The following is a 25,378-nucleotide window of genomic DNA, read 5'->3' as shown; positions in this document are numbered from 1 at the left end:
ATGTATATAAAGAGTTCATATAAGTGTTAGTTTGAACTATTAGTTGGTTTAAAACTTGGAAAATTTTGAATTATGGATGTTAATGTTCAAATGGGAAGATGCATATTCGGTAACTTGTGTGTTTTAGTGTGTGATTTTGAGTAGCATGGATAAGGATTAATATGACATGGCTAAATGTAGGATTGAATGACTTAAAGGCATGTGAAGTAGGTTGAATTGGAGTAGACTGTTTTGGTTTGAATTGGTGCCAAACTGTGGCATATTGGGTAGGTTGATTTTGAAAATGATAGAATGGATGTTTTGGTTGGTTTATGTAAGTTTGAATGTGCATTTAAGCACCATTTGGGAAAAGAGTTAGCTTGGCATGAAAATGGTACCAAAATTCAAGTTTTTGACACTTTTTCAGAGAGGCATTAATACCTTAGAATTAGGTATCGATACATTAGTGGTTTTTCTTTAATTTTTAAACATTGAACCTAAAAATGGTATCGATATAAAGATAAGGTATGGATACCTTAACAAAGGTATTAGTACTTTTTGCATAGTATTGGTACCTTCGCTTTTAAGTCAATTTTGTAAAACATAGAAGCTCAAAATTGTATCGGTACCTATATATGGTATTGATACCTATTATGGAAACTTTGAAAACATTGTAATTTAGTCTTTTTTTTAGCTCAAGTTAGCAATTGAGCTTTTGTAAGCTTGTATAAATCCCAAAAAAGATTGTTAATATGAATATGAGTTGTTTTGATTGTGAATACATGTTTTATGATGTAAAATGCTTATTATTTGTTTGTAGTTATTCCAATAATGTATTTAACATCCTGTAACTCGGACCCAGTAATCTGGTCGGGTGAGGGGTTTTACACATCCAATTCTGAAGCTCAGCACGAAAGTCATCACAATCATATTTTGTATGTATTTATATGTTTTGAGGTCATATGAAATTTACTTTGGTTGGTTGGCTTGATACCTAAGTTAGTTTTGGCAATGTTGGTAAGTGACCTATAATGTTATAATGGTTAAATTTTATCTTTTGATTATTAGTTGATTAAGTTTGATTATGTGAGTTTGATTGTGCAAATTGGTTGGTTTAGTAATGTTGTATTGGAGGTTAAGATTTGAAATATTTAAACATGTTTAGATACGTTGATTGGATGAATATGTTTAGGCTCATTTGGTTAAGGCTTTAAATACTTAAAAGTGTAGGATTTTGACCATTTGGGCACTGAGTCTCGATACAAACAAAACTTTTAAGGTCTCGAGACATGTTAAATTCGAAGCTAAAAATCCCACAATAATTTATGATCTATCTCAAGACACAGAGACCCCTGTCTTGGGATATAAATTTGAAATTTTACTGTTGAGTTTGGATATGAAATCCTAACATTGGAATTAACCCTTATAACCCTATAAATTGATGAAATAAAATCAATGGGTGTATGAATGCATGTATAAGAATTATTTGTGTTATAGTAACTTAATTTTCTTTGATGACGTGACATCACAAATTTGGATTTGTCATTCGTGTTGGTGTGAGGTGTTCCAGCCCGACCCATATTTTAAACGAGCCTAATTCTTTTACCCAGACTCATTTTTCAGGGTTTTTATTTTTATTCAAACCCTTAAAAATTTTGAACATGCCATTAGATTTGGATGAATTACACAACCCTTGAATAAGACTATCCAATGTACCTTATAATAATTCATATATATAAACTATGCACAGAGTTCTTTATTGAGTTGGTGTCACAATCAACCAATTCGAACTCAAGGAAATTACTTTAATGTCCCTTCGTATTTAAATTAAATTAAATTATTTGAGGGTACTTTAGTCTTTTTATTTGAATAATAAAAATATGCATTTGATGAGATTTGAACCCATGCTAATTGGGTTAGCAAAACATTAAATTTACCACTCAACGAAAGTTTTATTTTAACATTTCTATAAATTTGTTGTGATTCTCTTTTGGTCTCCACTTCCTTGGAAGCAATTCTTCCATATTTATAAGCACGATTCCCTAATGTGAAGTGCTAGGGGTCAACTAGGTGCCATTCATATGACACGTTTTCCCAACTTGGTGCCATGCATATGACTAGCTTTGATCTGTCGTAATTCGGTGTAATAGATTAAACTAGTTTTTGTACTTGAGGAGCTTGAAAACTAGCAATTTTAGTATGTTTTAGTTATGTTTTTGCAGTTTAGTTAAATTCAATTAAAAGTGCATTTTAACTCTTTTACTGACCTTAGGGGCCGAATGAGGTCTAAAGCGAGCTAACGTACTTAGTAAGTGCGCATGAGACTATTCAATGGCATAGGAACTTAAAGATGGTCGTTGTGATGCAACACGGGAAGTTTGATGTCGTAACATAGGGAGCAGAATGCTAGAATTGTTATACTACCTTGGGCGTCATGACAAAACCAAGGGATTTCACGACACACCTCTGAAGCTACCCCTAAACCATGGAAACTGCCTTTAATGTTGTGACACAGGGACTAAGGTGTTATGAAATCAGCCTTGTATGGGAATCACTTATGAGCCAGGGGCATTTTGGTCTGCATAATGGAAATTAAATACGAGAACGTCAGTTGAACTAGGGTTGAGGACGACAACAACCCTTACTCTAAAATAGGCTCTTAAAACACTTGTTTAAGGACAACTTTTCATACTTTAAGGTTTCTAGGTAATTTTAGTTTTTCTTTCTTTTAGGCCTTAGTTTTATTTTCAGTTCTTTTCTACTTTGTGTTCTTTGTAAAACATGGGTTGTAACCGTGATCAAACTATTGTGGATTCTTCACTTCAATCAATACAATTTAGGATTCTCTTAACCCTTTCTCTTGATTCATTATTTATGTTTATCTTTATTATCAAGTTTATTGTGTTCACGAGAACTATGAGAAACTAAAACTTTTATGGGGGATTAGTGAATGGAGGTGTGATTATTAATTACTATGTAAGGTTTTCTTAGTGAATAAGTTGTTTTGGGGAAATGAAGAACTTAAAACCTAGGCTTGACAACCCTAGAAAGTCATTTAGGTAGGAATTAACCCAAAATTGGTATGGCCTATCCGTGAACACCTTAGCCCTAAATCAATCTGGGCTGTAAGGTCGAGAGATAAGTAACTCTTGTCAACTCATTGGTTTAGTGGAAGATCAAAAGATCATGCTAGGGTAGCGACTAATTGATTAAGTATAAATCTAAAATAGGAAATAGTTATGATCACCAAAGTAAGCTAATCACCCATGCTTAGATTTGATTAAGTTAGAATTCATACCCCTGAAGTTCACTTTACTTTTTCTATTTTTATTTCCTTTATTATAAAAACCTAAAAATCTTCTATTTATATCTTTATTTGCATTTAGGTTAAATTAATTTAGTACTCGCCTCCCTTGGGTACGATCCTCGGAGTACTTACCTACTTCATTGTAACTATATTTCAACCTGACCTGTATACTTGCGGACACCACTTCAAGTCTCTATCTTTAGTTGCAGTATTTAAGCTCTAGACACTGATACATGTGGAGGCTATCAAGTTGTTGGTTCCATTGCCGGGGAAGCAACGCTACTAAATTGATTTTAATTTTTACGTTCTAATAGAATAATTAGGAAAATTATAAATGATAGATACAATTTTTAATTTTATCCTTACTAACACTTTTCTTTTATGTATTTCTCATTTCAGGGTATAAGAGTTATTTATAAAGCTAATCACTTATCCAAGAAGACTAATAAATAGGCTCTCTCGGTGAAACAGGAAACAACTCACAAAGGAAGTTGACAAATTAAAATCTGAGTGCTATAGTTTGATAACTAAACCTTTAACAACATGATGAAGGTGTTAGGAGCATTTCCTTTTGATATGAGTTAGTTGCGACCTAGTATCACGCATCTCATGATCCATAGTCCTCATTTTGAATTGAATCCATCATTATTAACATGGATTTCTTCTAATATTAGGTTTAATGATTATACAAAAGAGGATTCCGTAGCTTTTCTTCGGCAATTCGAACATATATGTAGCAGTTTCACATATCCTGGTGTCTTAAAAGAAGCCATTAAATTATTACTAATTCCATTTGCATTAGGTGGACAGGAAAAAGTCTGGTTTGATGTACTCCTACCAGATACAATCACTACATGGATTGACTTTGTGTAGTTATTCCTTCGTCGGGTCTTGCCGATGTAATTAGTACTTACAAAAAAATTATTAAAATTTAAACAAAGGGGTGTTGAAATATGGGGAAAAGCTAGGGAAAGATTTAAAGCCATCATTAGGTCAATATTAAGAGGAGGTATACAGTTTGCAATTCAAATCCAGCATTTTTATGATGGATTGGATGGCCATAATAGACGAAAATTTGGAAGAAAATAAGAAGAGAAGTTATGGAATTATTTGAAAATTTTAGTGATAATGAATTTACTTGGGACATACATCGGGAATTAGAACATACAAAAATGGTAGAATCTACGCCAAAAGAACAAAGCTACAATAACCTAGGGTTAACTATGGGAGATTCTGTTGAACAAAATAAATATGAATCAGACGAGGAAAAATTAAATGATGCTGATCAAGAAAATAAAGAGATAGCTTTGCAACTTGATTGGTGGCGTAAAAGTAGAGAACAACTAGAACAAATAATTTCCAATACAAAAAATTGGTTTCTTCCATTGTTAAACCACCTGAACTAGAATTGAAACCATTACCAAAACATTTGAAGTATGTGTATTTAGCAAAACACATTACCCATAATTATAGCTACATGATTAGATTCTAAGAAAGAAGAAGCATTATTGAGTGTTTTTAAAACATACAAAAAAGCCATTGGATAGATTATCGCTGATATTAAGGGAATTAATCATGCACTATGCCAACACAAGATCAGATTAGAAGAAGGAAAAAAACCAGTGGTAGATGCACAGTGTTGACTAAACCTGGCTATGAAAGAAGTGGTGAAAAAGGAATTACTCAAATGGTTGCACGCGGGTATTGTCTACGCAGTTTCTAACAATGAATGGGTTAGCCCTACACAATGTGTCCTAAAAAAGGAGGGTTAACAGTGGTTGAGAATGATAAGAATGAGTTAATTCCAAATAGGACAGTCACTGGTTGGAAGATATGAATTAATTACAAAAAGCTAAACTATGCGACAAAAAAGGATCATTTTCCTTTTCCTTCTATTGATCATATGTTGGATCGATTGGCTGGAAAAGAGTACCATTGTTTCCTTGTTGGAGATTCCAGATATCACTAAATCCCAATACATCTAGATGATCAAGAAAAACTACATTTACATGTCCTTTTGGCACATATTCTTTTAAACGAATGCCATTCGGGTTATGCAATGCCTCTGCAACATTTATGAGATGCATGATTTCCATCTTTGCTGATATACTGGAAGAAGGTCTGGATGTATTCATGGACGACTTCTCAATATATGGAGATTCTTTTCGAGAATGTTTAGATAACTTTGAGAATGTCTTACAAAGATACGAAGAAACCAATCTGGCGCTTAGCTAGGAAAATTGTCATTTTATGGTAAAAGAAGGATTGGTTTTTGGACATCAAATATCAAGAAGAGGTTTGAAAGTGGACAAACCAAAGATTAAAGTCATAAAAAATCTTCCTAATCCCACAACAGTTCAGTGGGGGAGTAAGAAATTTCTTAGGACATATTGGGTTTTACAAGTAGTATATAAAAGATTTTGCTCATATCTCTAAACCATTGAATCAAATTTTTCATAAAGAAATGCCTTTTATATTCGATCAAGATTGTATTAAAGTGTTCAAGGTAATAAAAGAAAAACTTAATTATGCACCTATAATCATTACTTTTGATTGGTTAGAACCTTTTATTATAATGTACGATGCTAGTGATTATCATGTAGGAGTGATCGCCTCGGGACGTACTAAAATCTAGCGTGTGAATATTATAATATAATAGAGAGTTACAAGGTGATATCTACAAGTATATAACTAGAAATGTAATATAGATTTTACAGCGAAGTAGGCGAGTACTCCGAGGATCATACCCTAGGGAGGCGAGTACTAAAACAATCTTAACCTAAACAATTAAATATCTAATTAATACTTTTAAGTAAGCTACAGTACGAGAGTAAAATAAGAAATGAGTTTAGGGTTTGTAAAATAATAAAATAAAATAACATAAAAAAAGAATTAAAATTGCAAGAGATAGAGATAGATAAAATGAATTGAATCTGAGAATGGGTGATCAACTTGCTTCGGCAATCCCAATTAACCGTCGTCTCGGGTTCCTTGTCAACCAACTAATCGCTACCCTAGTAGGATCTTTCGATATTCCACTAACATAACGAGTCAGTAAGAACCACTTATCTTCTGACCTCACAGTCTAGGCTGACTTGAGGTAAAGGTGTTGACGAATGAGCAATACTAAATTTTGGGTTAATTCCCACCTTGATAACTTCCTAGGATTGTCAAGCATAGGGTTTGTTTCACGTTCATCCTTTTCCAAAAAATTGATTTGTTGAGTACCCCTACAAAACAGTTAAGAGATCATGCCTCAACTTGCTAATCCCCTATAAAGGAGTAGTTCCTCATTCCTCATGGCTTGCAAATTGATATTGATGAATAGAGTGAATCCACAGAAATTGATCTCATTTACAGTCAGATCTCTTAGAGAAAACAAATAAACTAAAATTATAAAAACCTAAGAAAGTAAGAGAAAGAATCTAAACCTAAAGAAAGAATCTAAGCTAATGGAATGGTGTCCATAATGTGTGCCAGAGAGGTCTATTTATAGCCTTTAGGTAGCCGTCGTCCTTAGCCCTAGGGTAGTTAACATTCCCAAGCTTAAAGTTTGATCGTGCATGTAATAGCGTTAACCCGTCTCCATCGTCAGATTAGGGTTACGAATCATTACAATACAATCAAAAACATTTAAACATTATAACATTCACTAAATTAAAATATATTATAAATCATTCATTCACATGCATACAATCCCTAAGTCGAGCCCTCGAGGCCCTAAAAATAGCTTAGAAACAATTCGAGACTAAATTGAAACAAAATAGGAAGTTTAGGAAAAAATTTGAAAAAATTTGAAACAAGGGTCACACGGCCGTGTAACCAAGCTGTGTGACATAGCCCTAGGCCATGTAACATTCGAACCAAGGACACACGGCCATGTCCCAGCCAATGTGCCAGGTCGTGTGCTAGGTCGTGTAACTCACTGAATTGAACCTTAAGAAATCCTCAGATGACACACGGTCATGTCGCCAAGCTGTATGTCTTACATGGTTGTGTCACACGCTAGTGTCTCAAGCCTATACAACATCACCAAATTCAGAAGTTAGTACTCTTGTACAAGGTTCAAATGAATTCATCCATAAATAAGTAAATTTACACATGTAATCATATCATTTAGTTCATAAATCCTTTTCATAAGTCCATGATACATTACATTTGAACACTTACCATTTTGTTTCCTTTTCAAACTCGTTAGACCATCTAGAATTACACCGGATACTTGAGAAAGATTACACGAAGTGTGCCTTTACATATAATCGTAACCTTTCATTTATATAATTACTCACACGAGCTGTGAAATGAGCCTGCTCACGAGTTGTGGGTCGGAATGTAAACTACATGATGCTACTCACACGAGCTATAGAAAATCTACAGCAAATATAAGACCCCAGCCATCGATAGGAAATTCAAGACCAGCACCCGAAAGATGAAATCCCTAATGACATGTGATTTGTATCCTAAGAATTCCTAAGGTTCAACCAGGACTTGATATCCTTCAATTCATCATATCATTGATATATTTGTATATATATAAGTTCATTTATATCAAAAAAACATAATAGATATTCAATTTAACTAGCATATACACGGTTATAGTTCATACGAACTTACCTCGACAATTAAGGCGTAGTAGTCTAATCGAACTAGTCCGAAGCTTTAGCTTTTCCTCGATCTAAGTCCGAACATGGTTTATCTTGATCTAAATAGGTAATTTAAATCAATTAAATACTTCTAGTATTCAATTTAATCCATTTTTCATATTTATGCAAAATTAACAATTTGCCCCTAACGTTTTAACTTTTCACAATTTAGTCTGTAAGCTTATAACTTAAAATCTAACCATTTTAACCTAAAACCATGTTAGCTATAGATGCAAGGTACCTTGATACAACCCATATCAACCATAGTTTCATAATAAAACCCTAGAATTTATACTTTTAACAATTTAATCCCTAATTACAAAATTTATCAAAAATCACTTAACAAAACTTGATTATTTTCCAACAAAAACTCATAATCTATCAACTAACAGAAAAACTCATTCAAATGAATTCATGGTAACTCCCTCAAATTTTAAATTTTTTTCAAATTAACCCCTGGGCTAGCTAGATTAAGCTAAAACGAACTCGAAAACATAAAAATCATTAAAAACGGGGCACAAAACTATACCGTGCAAGGGAAACAAGCTTGGTCAAACTCTCCTCCTCCTTTAATGGCTAAAATTAGTTTATAATGATGAATAAGGAAGATGAAACAATTTTGTTTTATTTAGTTTAGGTTTTAATTACTTAATTACCATTTTAACCTTTAAAAACTAACAAAATTTCAATAAAACCATGCCATGCACATCCACTAATTCATGAAATGGTATATTTACCATTCAAGTCCTTTAGTTTCCTTTCCATGGTCTTTTAGCCCTTTTAACTAATAGAACTCAACTTTTACACGTTTTACAATTTAGTCCTTTTCACTTAATTAACTAATTAAAAAACAAAATTTCTTAACGAAACTCTAATGAAACCTTAATATAATCTTGTAGTCATTAAATAATTAATAAAATAGTAATTCACTCATCAGAATTGTGGTACCGAAACCACTGTTTCTAACATCACTGAAAATAGGTTATTACAGTGCAGATCAAAACACCCCTGCTTCGTGTTTTATTCTTGTCACAGATTTGATGTCGCGACACACTAGGACTTGTGTTGGGACATAGCTACCAGCATGTCCCTTTGTAAACATCTTCAGGGGTATGTCACAACACCTTCAACCTGTGCCGCGACATTAAAGGCAGTTTCTCGCTTTCTTTATTATGCTTTCTATGTTGCGACATCTGATCCCCCATGTTGCGACATAGCATCCAGTATTAACCCAAAATGCCCTCTAATGGTCTCCTACACACTCACAAAATATGATAACTCTCCTTTAGGCCTTATTCGGCCTTTAAGGTTTAATAAAAGAGTCAATGTGCACATTTTATTAAATTTTAAAAAAAAAACTAAAGAAACTAAATTAAAACATAACAAAAATGCTTGTATTCAAGCCCCTTAAATGTGAAAACTAGTTTAATCTACTACATTGAATTACGGTAGATCAAGGAGCAGTGCTAGCATAAGAGAAACATCTTTTGCACTATTCACTATATAAGTAAGACACTCAACTCAGCACAGTGCAATTATAATACTACTGAAAAAGAAATGCTTGTTATTATTTTCACCTATGAAAAATTTCATCCTCACTTAATGGCAAATAGAGTCTATGTCTACATTGATCACTCCATATTGAAATATGTCATGAAAAAGAAAGAAACAAAACCCAGACTAATGAGGCGGGTATTGTTACTTTAAGAATTTGATTTGTGGATAATGGATAGAAAAGACATAGAAAATCAAATTGCAGATCTCTTGTCCAATATAGAAAATGAAGTGGAAGAGAAAATTTTGAAGACATCAAATAGACCTTTATAGATGAATAGCTATTCAGGGTAGATATACATAAGCCTGGGTATAGGAATACTAAAATGCCATGGTATGAGGACTTTGTAAATTACATTGTTAAGGAATTTTTTCCAACAAAAGCATAATGATAGCAAAAGAAGAGGATTATGTATGAAGCGAAAAATATTTGGGAAGATTCGCATGTATTTCAACAATGCACATATCAGTTAGTTCGAAGATGTGTGGCAGAAGAAGAAAGAAAAGATATTTTCTAGGGGTGTCATACATCACCATGTGGTGGACATTTCGAAGGAAAAAGAACTACCTAGAAAATATTACAATCGGGATTTTGCTAGCCAATTATGAACAAAGATGCTTATGAATTCATGTAGGGATGTGATAGATGCCAAAGGAGTGGAAATATATCAAAAAATAGATGAAATCACATAAATAGGGATAATTGAAGTAGAGATATTTTATGTTTGGGGAATTGATTTCATGAGACATTTTCCAAGTTCTTTTGGTAATCAGTACATCTCACTGGCTGTTGATTATGTCTCTAAATGGGTTGAAGGAGTAGCTTTACCTATGAATGACACAAAAGCTGTAGTTAGATTCCTGAGGAGAAACATCTTTGCTAGAATTGAAACACATTGTGCTTTGGTAAGTGATGAATGATCCTACTTCTATAGTAAATAGTTTAAAGCAGCTTTAGCCAAATACAACGTAAGACACCGAATGACAACAACATACCACCCACAAGCCAATGGGCAAGCAGAGGTGTCTAATCCAGACATTAAGCAAATTTTGGAGAATATGGTAAATTCAGATAGGAAATATTGAGTAGCAAGATTAGATGATGCACTATGGGCCTATAGAACATCATACAAAACCCTATTAGGCATGTCCCCTTACAAACTAGTTGACAAGAAAAATTGTCATTTACCGGTCGAACTAGAGAAAGAAGCATACTAGGCAACAAAAGAATTGAATTTGGACTCAGAATTAGCTAAGAAAGAAATACTATTTCAGTTGCAAAAGATGGAAGAATTCCAATTTATGGCTTATGAGAACAGTAAACTATATAAAGAAAGAAGCAAACTCTAGATGACGCTAAAATAAGGAAACGAGAGTTCGCACTAGGCCAAAATGTAATATTTTTTAATTCAAGGCTAAAATTCTTTCCTAGAAACTTAAAATCAAGGTGGGCAGGCCCATATACTAATAGAACTTATGGGAAACGAAGGGCAAACTTTTATTATCAACGGACAGAGAGTAAAACATTACTTTGGCAAAAAAACAAAAGAAGTAATTGACACTCAATCATTACAATGTAAGGTTCTATGAGGTTAATTTGAAAAACAATAAATTATAGAGAAAGAATGGGAAACAAATAAAGAAAGTGAGATAAACAAGGATCCGGAGGTAACAAGAAATTGCGGCAGAAACTACTCTCCATGTCGCAACATTAGTTCAACATGTCGTGACATTGAACAAAATTCAGCATAGGCAACATGCCTTCGATGCCGTGACACCAACAGGGGATGTCGTACACCTCTACATAATCTGCAGCTCGAAATTACTAACTTCACACGTATTTGTAATAGAGTTTCAGTAGATTTAGAACTTATTAATTTATAATTCTTTATAAATAGCATCCCTAACATAAATTTAACCCTCATTCTTATTTTCATCCTCCTCTAAGAGTTAGTAGGCTACAAAAATCTCCCCCTTTTTTATGACTATGTGAAAATGGCAGGATTTCTTCATTAGTCGTTCAAGAAGTTCAATAACCACAGAAAGAAATACTGAAGTAAATCCATGTTTAAGTAGTTACAAATTTTTGTATAACATCATGAATACATCTATTGAATTTCAGGAAAGCAACATAGACAAATACATACAACAATTGCAACCCTACAAATTCGTTGAAGAACAGGGGTTTGAACCTTTGATAAGGAATTGTAGAGGAGTTTGGGAGATCGCAACTAAACGTGAATGGACTAACTTTTATTTATCACCTGATAAACCAACAGTAATACCCATTGTATAGGAATTTTATCTCATGTTAAAAGAAAGAGAAGCAAAAAGAACATATTATGAGATGCGAACACATGTCAAAGTCAGAGGAGTCAACATTCTGGTAATAAAAAAAAGTATTTTTATATTTTATGATGCTCTTTATTATTACCATGATTATATGTTCAAAACATATCTCAAACAATTCAAGAACATAGACATGAAAGAAGATGTGAGATTTTTAACAGAAGGAAAAGAAGAATGGATGTATCAACCCGGAACAACGATGCCATAAACATTCAATCAAGCACTAATGACTCCAAGAGCAAAAATCTGGAAGAAGTTCGTATGTTCAAGAATTTGGCTCATATAAGATATATCTAATATCAGCCAGATACAAGCTATTCTAGTATATGAAATCTTTTAAAAGAAGCAGATATGTATTGGTACTTGGATTTATCAGATTATGATTAAGTGTGTAAGGAATCAATCCAAAGGAACATTCTTTCCACATTTAATAACGGAATTATGCAAAAGAGCAAGTGTACCCATGGATTGACTAGACAAAGAGATGAACCCTCCAAAGAAATTATTAGGAGATGAACTATACAAAAAATTTGTAATATTTCACAGAAGGCAAAAGGAAGAGATGAGAAAGTACGGACTCCAAGAGAGAGATGAATAAGGAATTTTTTTATTTCCTTCAAAAAACTAAAATAAAATAAAAATCTGTAAAAGTATATGTTAGGCTGATACACATATACGTTAGGACAATTCATTGAAAGTATAGTTGAATTTTTTTAGGATATTGTAATTAATTTGTTCAAATTTAGAGAAATATTAGAATTTTATAAGTTTGTACTTTAATAAATTTCTGTGTAAGAACCCCGCATGATAGAAGCATGATATGTTTAGGGCTAGAAGAACCCACAATTAGACTATTGCAATGTCACGATCAATCGAGTAACTTCTTTCCTTATCTTTTCAAGACTATACATTGAGGACAATGTGTTATTTATAGCATGTGTGGGAGTAACATAGGAAAATTGTTTTTAATTTCTATAATTTTCTTTTAATTCTTATTGTCAAATGTGTGCTTGAGCTTGTAGAAATACAAATGATTGGTTAGGAGCATGTACATAGGTTGATCGTGTTTTCTATAAATTTGGCATGATAGTAAATGACTCTAAATTTTTTATTATTAAATTACTAAGTTCTATATATTACACTGTAAATAAGTATTGAGTAATTGAATATACCAATTGATATAGATAATATAGGGAAATGAGCATGCTAGTATGTATGACAAATAATTGAATTTGTGATTTTTTTTCTTAGCAGATTAGCTGTTTGGAAGAGGAAGAACTTAAACCTTAGTCTTGATGACCCTAGGAAGTCATTTAGATGAGAATTGACCCAAAATTGGTATGGTCTATTCGTGAACACCTTAGCCCCAAATCAGTTTAGGCTGTGAGGTCGAGAGGTAAGTAGTTCATGTCAACTTGTTGGTTTAGTGGAAGATTGAGAGATCTTGCTAGGTTAGTAACTAGTTGATTGAGTAGAAACCTAAAATAGGAATTAGTTATGATCACTAAAGCGAGCTAATCACCCATGCTTAAATTTGATTAAGTTAAAATTCAGACACCTAAAATTCACTTTACTTTTGATAATTTTATTTTCTTTATTATAAAAACCCAAAAATATCCTATTTATATATTTTCTTAATATGATTTATTTAAAGTGCTAGTTATATTCATTTGCGTTTAGGTTAAATTTCAGTTAGTACTCACCTGCCTTGGGTAAATCCTCGGAGTACTTACCTATTTCATTGTAACTATATTACAACCTAACCGTATACTTGCAGACACTACTTTAAATATCTATCTTTAGTTGCAATATTCACACTCTAGATACAGGTATGTTTGAAGGCGGTCAAGTTCCCCCTTTAGCCTCAATAAGTACCCTTAAACAATCCCTTTGGTAGAAATGTATCATCCTGGGGAACGAACATCGCACACCCCCACCTCGCAAGGCTGTGAGGTCTGATGGGATCAAATTGTCTGAGGACCACCTCAATAGGTATTTCTCATGCTCACACATGATCTCTCCCATTCTTATTTTTCAAGGCGATCTTGTAAAGTGGTGAGGCAAAGTGTATTTCATGAGGTCTCGGCGTGATATCAGTGATTTCGCAAAGTAGCGAGGTGGGACATTGGTGGTGTACGGATCTTGTAGGGGCATAAGTGTATTTCGCGAGGCATGCAAGGTGGTAGCGTGATATTGGTGAGCCCGCGAGATGGGTCGAGCTTTAGAGGTATTATAATATGTCAGATTTCGTGTTCTGAAGTATTCTATAACAATTTTTCCCTACTTGGTTGAAGAAGGGTTATAAAGTGACCTTTTTGAGACTGACTTTCATGTATGAATATTGTAATTGAGGCTTGTTGTGGAAATTTTAACTGAAATCCTACAGAGTAAGCTTTGCTTCGTGATAGAGGGCTACAGATGTAATATAATTGTTGGTGTTTTAAATTTAAATGAGTGAATTTGAATCAGATCTTTTCCTTTAAAAGGAAATTTTCCACAAACCCTAGATTATCTTCTGAATATCTTGTTTCCGTATTTCTTCTTCCTTTTATTTTATTCTCTAATTACTTCATTGGTTATTTTTGTTTCCCATTTTTCTTCTCATTCTTCGATTTTGACATATATGTCCGTCTCTTTCTATGATTTAGGAAAATTTTGACTTAGGGATATCACAGCCTTTGGTGGAAAGGGGAAATCGTTTGTTCATAAGTAAGCCATTCAGCTGCTATTTTTCATCTTGAATTTGTTTATATAATAAGGCTAGGGATAGGATGGGTTGGGGCAATAGGGGTGATGGTTGCAGCACCCGTAGTAGTCGAGGCCGTGGGTTTGGGACGGAGGGTAAAGGTAGTAGTTGAAGTAAGCGTCACGGGGCTTGCGCATTTATAGAGGGCAATGCGTATCGATGTACCACAAAAAAGGAAGAGATGGTTTTGCATCTTTCTATTTGGGAAATGATTTCGTCGTACTTTACTTTTGATTTTCTTATTGTTGAGGGTGTAAAGAAATTAAGTGAGACTGAAAAGGGTTTTCTGCTACCTTTACATCTTTTGGAAGCAGGCTTCCATCTTCCTCTTCACCTATTTTTCTGCATTGTCCTTCAAAAGTATAGGATTGCATTGGGACAACTCACCAATTTTTCTTTTTCTATATCAATTGTGTACTTCATTGACTACTGTCTTCACGATGAGCCTCTCTTATTGCTCATTATTCAAAGTATTTATCAGCTGAAGGTTTTGAACCGGGACAATTCATTAGGGATGGCATACTTTTGTCCTTAAGATTGATTTGAATTGATCATACAGAATTGGTCATCTAACCTTTGGATTAACCGTTCAAAATATATATGAGTGAAGTGAAAATTCGGTGATCACTTTGGTTTCCCTATTGCCTGGACCCTTTCAAGTACCGATATGTTGGATCTTGTACCCTAACTTTAGTATTTTCATCTAAGTACACTTGTAATTTTTTCAAAAAAATTGGTTAATAAAATTATTCATAAATTACATTAATATATTGTATATCTTCCTCACATGGTTTTTGCATGTAAAGCAAACCAGAAAGAAATTTTCTCATTAGTTGTCTAAATGTTTAACTAACACTAACTGGTAGTCGGATAGGAGTTTAGAAAGATGGGTTGTATTAGTAGATGAACCTAAACATGTCCTTAGTCTAATCAGAAATGAGTAAACCGATTAAAAGACTAATATGTCAACTATCAAGTCCAATTGGGGAGATGCCTTGTCTTGGGCATCGGAGTGGATGACTCCCGGAATATAGAGACAGATGTGATTGAATGGACTAAAAATACATCGGGTAGGACCTAAGAAAAATAGACCCTGAATCTGTTTATGGATTTATTCACTTGTGACGTTCATAGTGTGGCATTCCTGAATCCTGAGTGGATGGCGGACTATGTATGCGTGACTTGTACACTTTGATGTAAGTAAAAGCCTAAGTTCAAATAGATAAGGAATCAAGAACTAGTATGTTAGGTGTACGACTTCTGTAGTCTGTAGTGTCATTCACAACAATGGAATTCATTGCCCAAAAAATGGGTAAATTATATCCTCTCATTGGCATTACATGGTTGATGAAAAGTAAACGTGGCCAGGGGTTGTTCGTGTTTGTGATGGATGACTTGATCATTATTTGATAGTGATTGACTTTTCATGAAAAAAATTGTAATGGTTGCCATAAGATAAAATAGGATCATATTGGGAGACCAGATATTATCCCAAAGAGATCAAGGATATACTATGAGGGTAACACACTTATGACATGGTCATTGGACGAGCACTGAGTAGTTGTTTTAGTAATGGTATGTCGTTGAGGAGAGCTCAGCCACGATACTATAATGGAATGACTTCATGACTAAATAAGTTTAAAATTAATAGGCGAAAAGCATAAACTTAATTATAAATCATTTGAGCCTTGACTACACATGCCCAATTGGTCCCTTCGCTAGCTTGTTGAAACCAGAAATGAATTACGTGTTTGAATATAAATGAACGAAATGAATAGGAAATGTGAAATGTTGAAATGGAATCATTTGGAAATGAATGTAAGTTTCAAAAAATGGAAATGGAAATGGAAATAATCCATTTGCAATCCTAGATGGATTTCTTAAAAAATGATCAAAATAATAAGTTTATATTTTTGGACTGTTTTGAAGCCCGAAAATGAAAATAAACCATTCATTCATAGTGAACATGTTGAGTTGCGAAATATTGAACATTTTTTTCTCGAAATATTACCTGGGGAAAAATGGTCAAAATTTTACAAAAGGTAAAATTGTCCAATTTTTTTAAGGGTAAAATAGGGATGAGAAAATTATTTTATATATAAATATGAAATTTTATTTTGAGAAATAGAAAAACTGAATTGGGTTAGATCACATTACAGAGTACTGGGTCAAAAAAGCCCAGTAAGTACTCGTAATTTGACCCGATGCGAGAGAGGCCCAAAAACCCCTTATGGCATAAAGGGGGCGGCAACTCTAGTTGGAATACTAGGGTGTATCGTCCACCCTAGTCCTATTCTAGGTAGGATATTTTTCTGTTTGAAACAAACCACTGCAACTTAACAAGGGTTCTACTTTCTCTTCATATAAATAAATGACACATGTGAAGCAACTAACACAATTTTGAAATATTATTTTTCTGCCAAAAAATAAAGAGAATTTATTCTTTACTATTACATGTATTTTTTCAAAATAACAATTCTACCGATTACTATTAAGAAGAGAGAAATTTTTCTAGTCCTATGTTTCGATTCAATTGGTTCGAGCCCACATTCGAAACAGTTCGTGGTACGAGAATAGAGGAGAAGATTTTTTGGTTGAAAGCCAGGAACAATAAACATCCGCTAAGTCAAAAACACAAGTACGGATTCGGTTAAGGTTTATTGCTATAAATATCACAAATTGGGTTGATTTTCAAAATTTTAAATTTTCCTTGTGAAAGAAAATCATTTCCAAACTAAATTTTATCCAACTTATTGTTTGTACACAATGCCAATTCCTTGATTCTGAGGTAGTTGCTACTCAGTACCCAAGGTTGTACAAGGGTCACGTGTTGAAACTAGAGAGCTTGCTCACCGTGCGAAATGCATTTTTGTATTATCTTCTAGAGCTAAGTCCTAATGGCTGTCAAGCATATGATATTAGGAATGGTGAAAATCTTTATCTCGTGTTTCCTACAAAGCTTGCCTGGCCCCACAATGCTTCTGATGAGTTGGGGATAAATTTATTAGGGAAAAAAGTGGAGTCTATAAATTTTTTATATTCATATTGTAATTTGTAACCTTGCAAGTGGTCTTCCTTTTCTTCAAGTAGTCAAGAAGGTTCTGCGAGCTCTCAAGAAATAGCAAGTGGTAATGATGATATTGTTATTAGTGATGCAGGTGTTACTAGTGTTCGTGCTGCAAATTCAGTTTCATGAGGGTGTAGTGATTCTTCAAAGGAACTTAGGCACATTATGGATATTAGATCTCTCATGTGTGATTTGCAAGGAAAGAAAGATCCTACTATTCCAATTGGGGAAGGTAGCAATGTTGCTGACCTACAATGAATTACACTATTATTTAAATCCTTGTTACACATAAATTTAGCTTTGTTTAGTAGTTAAATCAAAGCATCTTACTATATATTTTGGTTTCCATGCTTAAAGTAGTAATTTATGATTTTTAGTAGTTTTTATTACATTATATATATATAAACAAGATAGCTTGGCCTTCTAGGAAAAATCGAGAGCTAAATATGCATATTTGGGCCGAAATTGATGCCTATGTCATGACACCAAAACATTGATGTCTCAACATCGAAGATAGAAGCCGAAAACAAGTCTTGGAGTGAAACAACCTTCGATTTCGCGAGACGTTCCCTGCTATGTCACGACATACCCACTGTGTTGCAACATCGCATACCTGTGTTGCAACACATCCCCTACGCAGCCCAAAAAAGTCCTGCACATGATAATTACATTTTGGAAGGAAATTAGGTGTATTTGTCCTACTCAAACGTTAAGGACTTCAAGAAAAATTTAAGCACTTTAATATTTTGAGTTTAGCCTATATAAAGATTATTGTAATCAGTTTAAACACAAAAATTTTAGGGAGATAGAAAATATACTTAAGGTTTTGACTACCTCAGATGTACTAACGTCCATAGTATGAATACTGTAGTAAAATAGAGAAATACGAGGTGGTGTTCGCAAGTATATGGGTCGAGTTGTAATATAGTTTTACAATGGAATAGGTGAGTACTCCGAGGATCATACCAAAGGGAGGCGAGTGCTAGATCAATTCTAACCTAAATACTAAAAGATCTAATTATTACATTAAATTAGTTATAGTACGAAAACATAAAATAAAATATTTTTGGGGTTTTTATAACAATAAAACAAAATATCATAAAAGCAATAAAGTTCAAGAGATAGAAAATGAGAATGAATCAAATATTGATTATGGGTAATTAGCTCGCTTCGGTTTTCCCCATCTCCTCGTCAATCAACTAGTCCCTACCGTAGTAGGATCTTAAAATCTTCCACTAACATAATGAGTCAGTAAGAACTACATATCTTCCGACCTCATAGTCCAGACTGGCTTTTGGTGAAGGTGTTCACGGATGGGCTTTGAGTAAACCTACAAAATAGTCAATAGATCATACCTCCACTCACTAATCCCCTAAAGAGAGATTAGTTCCTTATGATTTTCATAGACAATATAGAATCAATATAAAGAGAAATCATGATAATTAAATCGATGGTATAGAGTACATGAAATAGCCTAATTGTATTGAGATTAATCGCGAATCCACAAAGTTTGAATGCTTTCCACAATTCAGATCTCTTGAGAACAACGAAGAACAAGTGAAATAAATTCTAAAACCTAAAAACGAAATAAAAACTAAACTAAATTTGCTAAATAAAATCTAGGCTAAGTGAATGATGTCTATAACATGTGCCAACGGAGCCTATTTATAGAGTTCAAATGGTCGTCGTCCTCAAACCTAGGTTAGCTGACATTCCTGAGCTTTAAGTTTGATTTTGTAGACCAAAACACCCCTGTTTCATATTCAATTTCTATCCCAGAGTTGATGTCGCGACACACCAATATCTGTGTTAGGACATAGCAATCAGTATTCTCCTTTTGGGATATCTTCAGGGGTATGTCACGACACCCTTAGGCAGTGTCATGACATTGAATGTGGTCTTAAGGTTTCTCCATGTTGCTCCTTATGTTGCGACATCGGTCATCCTGTGTTGTGACATAGCAACCAGTATCAGTTTAATATGCCTTCTAAAGGTCTCTTGTACACTTACAAAGTGCGTTAGCTCACCTTTAGGCCTTCTTAGACCCCTAAGGTCAATAAATAGACTCAATTTGCATATTTTATTAACTTATTAAAAACTTAAGAAAACATAATTCAAACCTACTGAAAATATTTGTTTTCAAGCTCTTAAAGTGCTGTAATTAGTTATATTTGCTCCACCAAATCACGGCAGATCAAACTCCCCCACACTTAAGTCATTGCTTGTCCTCAAGCAACATGAATAAAAACAAGAAATAAAAATGACGACCCTTGAGAAAATATGATGCAAATATTGACTTCAGAGCACGTGACTTATAAATTTTACATTCACTCACAACTTTAACATGATGAATAACTGATTTACCACTTTTGACCACAAATATCTAAGTTTGGTATGTTACAAAGTATACAAGCATTGAAGGTCTCACCTGTAAGGATCCATCAGTAAATCATACAAGTACTTTGATTATCCGAGCAGAATACGAATAGTCATTTATTTGTATGTTTAGTATGAGGTCCATTCATGTATAAGGATATTTAGGTCACACGGTACTTTTAGGCTTGTAACGTTCTAATGCTTAGGATAAGTATGGAATTCAAAGATAGTAAGCATCAAGAGGGTTACAAACACGAAAATAGTTTGGTACATCATATTGATCCCTATTATTCCCCCCTTAGTGACCCTTACCCACTCACCGCATTTTTTTCTCCTTCTCTCACCTTTCTTGTCTCTCCATATCTAGGAAGTCATAGCATGATGTAGTAACTATGACTAGCGTTACGAGTTTTTGTGAACTAGTGAACAAGTTTTTCTTTATTTTGTGACTTTGTGACTTTTCTCTTTTTCAATACATCTCACTCATGAATGCTTTTCCGCTAGTTTAGGACTTTTTCTACTCGTACTAATTTTCTTTTTGGATTTTTCTTTTTATTTACATTAGGCTAACTTATAGTTCCAATATCACACCAATCTTTCCTATTTCACTCTATTTTTACAAATTCCATCGTAATGCATCTACTTAACCCTCAATAAGTAGGGCCAGACGTCTATAGTTGTGTAGTGCAGGACCAAAGAAAAAAGGGCAAATACAAATTAACGTTTTCAGGCTCGAGGTTTGTAATGAGTTTCATCAAGAAGTGTCAACAAGCTCAAAAATTAGAACTAAGGGTGAAATACAATTAGGTCAACTTTTTGGATTTAGATGTGTTTCAGAAAATGCCTTAGGTCATCCCTAAATATCTCAATATGCACATATTTAATCAGCAAAACAAACTCAAATTGAACCATTTATCATTCATACTAGCATGCTCGTTTCCTTGTATTTTCTATATCATTTGGTACAATTGATTGCTTAATACCTATGTAGAGTGTAACATATAAAACTTAGTAGTCTAATAAAAAAACATAAAATCACCTACCATCATGCCAAATTTATTTGTAAACATAAGCAACATATGTACATGCTCCTAACCAATCACTTGTATTTCAAAAAGCTCAAGCGCACCAAAGAAAAGAAAAAATAAAAGAAAAATGTAGAAATTGAAAATAAAAAAGTTTTTTGTGTTACCCCCCCCCCAACACTTTAGTTGACACATTATCCTCAATGTGTAGCCCATAAAGAGATAAAAAAAGAAATTACTAGATTGATCGTGGTCGCTCCAACTGCTAATGGTGGGTTCTTCTTCCTTTGATCGTTTAAAGCTCAAATTGTTTGTGTCTCATTTGTGTTGGGTTTTGTAAACTGAAAAATATATAGGTTTTTTCCTATATAATTCATCACCTTTTTTACTTAAATTTGTTGTTGAAACCAAGTAATTATTTAATAAATTAATGAAATATGCGAAAATATGAAATTAGGACATAAAAATTATTAAAATATGAATTTATACTTTATTATATAGTTTTCATGCATAAAATGACTTATTTTATATTAATTTAAGCATATTATATTTTTAAGCTATAAAGTGGGTCATGCATGATTAAATTAGATAATAAAATATAAATTTATATTTAATAATTCATTTTAAATATTTCATTAATAAATTGGGTTTTAATTAATTAAGTAAATTAATTAATTAAAATGGTTAAATTATATTATTTGGTCCTCTAAACTATCTACTATTTTTGGACACGTCTAAGAGTTTCTTCTAATTGCAAAATTGTCCAAATTGGGGACCAAGTCAACCCAATTTTTGGTTGCACATGGCTGACCATAAATCAATTTTTGGTTTAATTACACAAGGTCCTTGAAGAGTTAAAGAAATCAGAGATTTTCCCCAAGATTTGCTGGTGACCGAGTCTTAGTCCTAAGTTGTTGTGTCACTCAAATTGACCAAAAATTAAGGAAAAATCAATCACATTTCCTCAATTCATGGCCTGCCACCCTTGGAAGAAGTTTCAAAAGATGGGCACTCCTATTTTTAGCAAACTAGCTCCATTGCCTCACCTATAAATAAGAGATCATTTCTCACTTTTTCAATCATCCCATCATCCCTCACTCATTCATCATTCTTTCTTCTCTCAACTCTCTTAGCCATCTTTCCCCCTCATGCCTATCATCATCCTTGTATAAGGATTTTTAGCAAATTAGCCTATTAAAGAACCCTTGGTCGGCCACCTTGGAAAGCCATCAGCAAAGGAGCAAAGCAAAGGAATGAAAGAGCCTCGTCAGTCAGAGTCTTGTGTGACAGCCACTCTGAATTGGGTTTAATCTTTCTTTTCTTTAATTTAATATAAAGATGTTTGCTATGTGTTCTTTGTTCTTGTTTACAACAATGATAGCTTAATTTTATTTAAGCTAGGATGATTATTTTGATTAAATAATATTTATTTGATTGATGCTTATAATGTTTGTGCCTCAATAGATCATGTTTTCAATTAAAATCAAGTATGCATTTCGTTCATACCTGATTGAAATACACCTGAATCAGCTAAGCGATCCTAACTAGACAACGGCTAATGGACGCATAATTGAAATGTGCATGCTCAATTTAGATCCTAACCCAATTGAATTGTAGGCTGCATAACAATTCTAACCAAACTCTGTTATCTGCATAGTTTTTAGATTTGTGTGATTAAATTGTTCCAAACCTAACACATCCCTGTTACCTCACATGAATGCTAAGAAACCATTAGAAAATAAGGATCAGTAAAATACGTATTTACTAAGTAAAGGATTCTGAAAGGGCCTAACGTGGTTTCCAAACTCATGAAAGATCGAGTTGCCATAGAATGTTTTTCCAAATGTTATTAAGCATGTTGATAATAAATTGAGTTTAATTAAAGTAATTTTCCTAGTTTATTTATGTTATAATTGTTGTAAATTGTGTTTAATTTACTAAAATCTATTTCATTCATATAGCTTGCATACTTAGGATAATTTGCATTAGGGATCATTGCATTTAGTTTAATATATTTTAATCACCACTTCTCAACTATATTGCGCTTTTACTATTCAAATTGTTAAAATAAGTTTATAAATTAATTGACTTAGCACAAATACAATCACTGTGGAGACGATAACTCGATACTTACTTATTACTTGATAACGAATGTGTACACTTGCACAAACCCCAGCTTTACAAGTTTTTTGCGCCATTGCCGGGGATTGTCAACTGTTGCCATATTCATTTTTTTCGTGAAATTATTTATTTTCAATTTTATTTATTTCTAACATTACTAACTTATTCTTTTTAATTTTTTTGATTTTTTTCTCAGGTGTTTATGAGCATATATCGAATTATCGATTTACTCCCTGTAGACCCTGAAATTAAGCAAACTTTCAGACAAAGAAGATGTGAAAGAACAGCTCAAAGACAAGTCGAGATGGACCTTTGAAATCAAAATCAAGACCAAGGTAATAAAGCCGATCATGTACGAAATCTCATCCGCATTGCTGATGATAGGGATCAATGCATCAGACAATATGCTGTGCCACTTTTTAGTAAGTTAAACCCAGGAATTAGAAGGCCAGATATTGAGGTAACCCGGTTTGAATTGAAACCAGTGATGTTTCAAATGCTACAAACAGTGGGCCAATTTATTGGTATGCCCACAGAAGATCCACATCTCCACCTTCGATTGTTTATGGAGCTGAGTGATTCACTCAAGATAGCCAGTGTCACTAAAGACGAACTGAGGTTGAAGTTATTTTCGTACTCGTTGCGAGATCATGCACGAGCATGGCTCAATTCATTGCCACCAAGTTCCATATCTACATGGCAAGAATTAGCAGAGAGATTTTTGGTTAAGTATTTCTTGCCTAGAAAAAATGCTAAGTTAAGGAACGAGATCACAACTTTCCAACAATTGGATGACGAGTCGTTGTATGAGGCTTGGGAGCGATTCAAGGAGTTACTTCGTAAGTATCCTCATCATGGGATTCCTCACTGTATCCAGCTAGAGACATTCAATAATGGTCTCAATGCACATACAAGATTGATGGTAGATGCTTCCACGAATGGTGCAATTTTTTCTAAGTCTTATAATGAGGCTTATGAGATCATCGAGAGGATCGCGAGTAATAACTATCAACGGCCAACAAATCGAATAGCTTCAGGAAGACGTGTAGCCGGAGTTCATGAAGTTAACTCCCTCACTTCATTATCAACTCAGGTATCGTCTATTTACTCTATGTTAAAACAGTTAATCGCTAATAGTACTAATAATTCTGCAGTTCAGCCACCAAGTCCGTTTGAAGTAGTTTCTTATGTGTACTGTGGGAAAGGTCATTCTTTTAAGAATTTTCCATCAAATCCCAAGTCAGTATACTGTGTGGGGAACCAATATCAAAATAGAAGTGGACAAGGACCCCAATCCAACTTCTACAATCCTTCATGGCGTAATTATCCTAACTTTTCTTAGAGCAACCACGGAAATGGACCGAACAATAACTTATTGTATCAAAGACCCAACCACTTTTAAAGGTTTAATCAGCAAGCTCCAAAACCACCTCAATCTGAGGCATCAAATAGTTATGAGAACCTGTTGAAAGCGTACATGTCAAAGAATGATGCTTTGATCCAAAGCCAAGCAGCAGCATTAAAAAATTTGGAAAACCAAATAGGTCAGTTGGCTACAAAGCTTCGTAATAGACCGCAAAGAACCTTGCCGAGCAATACTGAGAATCCAAGGAATTTATGTAAAGAGCATATCAAGGTGGTGGCATTGCGTAGTGGTAAGACTTTAGAACCCCGACTGATTGATGTCGAAGATGAGCATGTTGAAAAAGAGGGAAGTCAACCAGATGTTGAAGTTCCTACACCAAAAGAGTCAGAATCTGTAGAGACTGATAAGGTAAATCCTAACCTAGTAAATTCAGATACTTTAACATCTTCTTTGGATACAGATTTACCTACTCAGAAAATTTGTCTGGTTCAACCGAAAGTTCCATCACCTCTATATCCGCAAAGATTGCAGCAAAATAAGTAGAAACAAGAGGTGCAATTCAAGAAGTTTTTAGATGTTCTGAAGCAGTTACACATCAATATTCCGAATTATGTGAAGTTTGTGAAGGATATACTGTCTAAGAAGAAACGACTGAGTGAGTATGAGATTGTTGCTTTGACAAAGGAGTGTAGTAAATTCCTCAAGAAATGATATACCAATAAAGAAAAAATTTCCTTCATGATAGTCGGTATTATCTCTGGGAGGATTCGTTTTTGTTTAAACAATGTGCAGATAATATAATCCGAAAGTGTGCAGCTGAAAGTGAGATTGCTGAGATCTTGTAT

The 25,378-nt window shown here is 33.8% G+C and overlaps 1 non-coding gene across 1 annotated transcript; it reads right to left on the bottom strand.

The window, feature by feature from the left end:
* Positions 1 to 23,921: 23,921 nt before the first annotated feature.
* On the bottom strand, positions 23,922 to 24,028 carry LOC128042041 (small nucleolar RNA R71). The gene has a single exon (XR_008197249.1). It is a non-coding gene; the product is annotated as a small nucleolar RNA R71 (small nucleolar RNA).
* Between the last annotated feature and the right edge of the window lie 1,350 nt (positions 24,029 to 25,378).

The sequence above is a fragment of the Gossypium raimondii genome, chromosome 6 (genome assembly GCF_025698545.1).
Source record: "Gossypium raimondii isolate GPD5lz chromosome 6, ASM2569854v1, whole genome shotgun sequence".
NCBI lineage: Eukaryota > Viridiplantae > Streptophyta > Magnoliopsida > Malvales > Malvaceae > Gossypium > Gossypium raimondii.
This window is presented reverse-complemented; position numbering and strand designations above follow the sequence as displayed.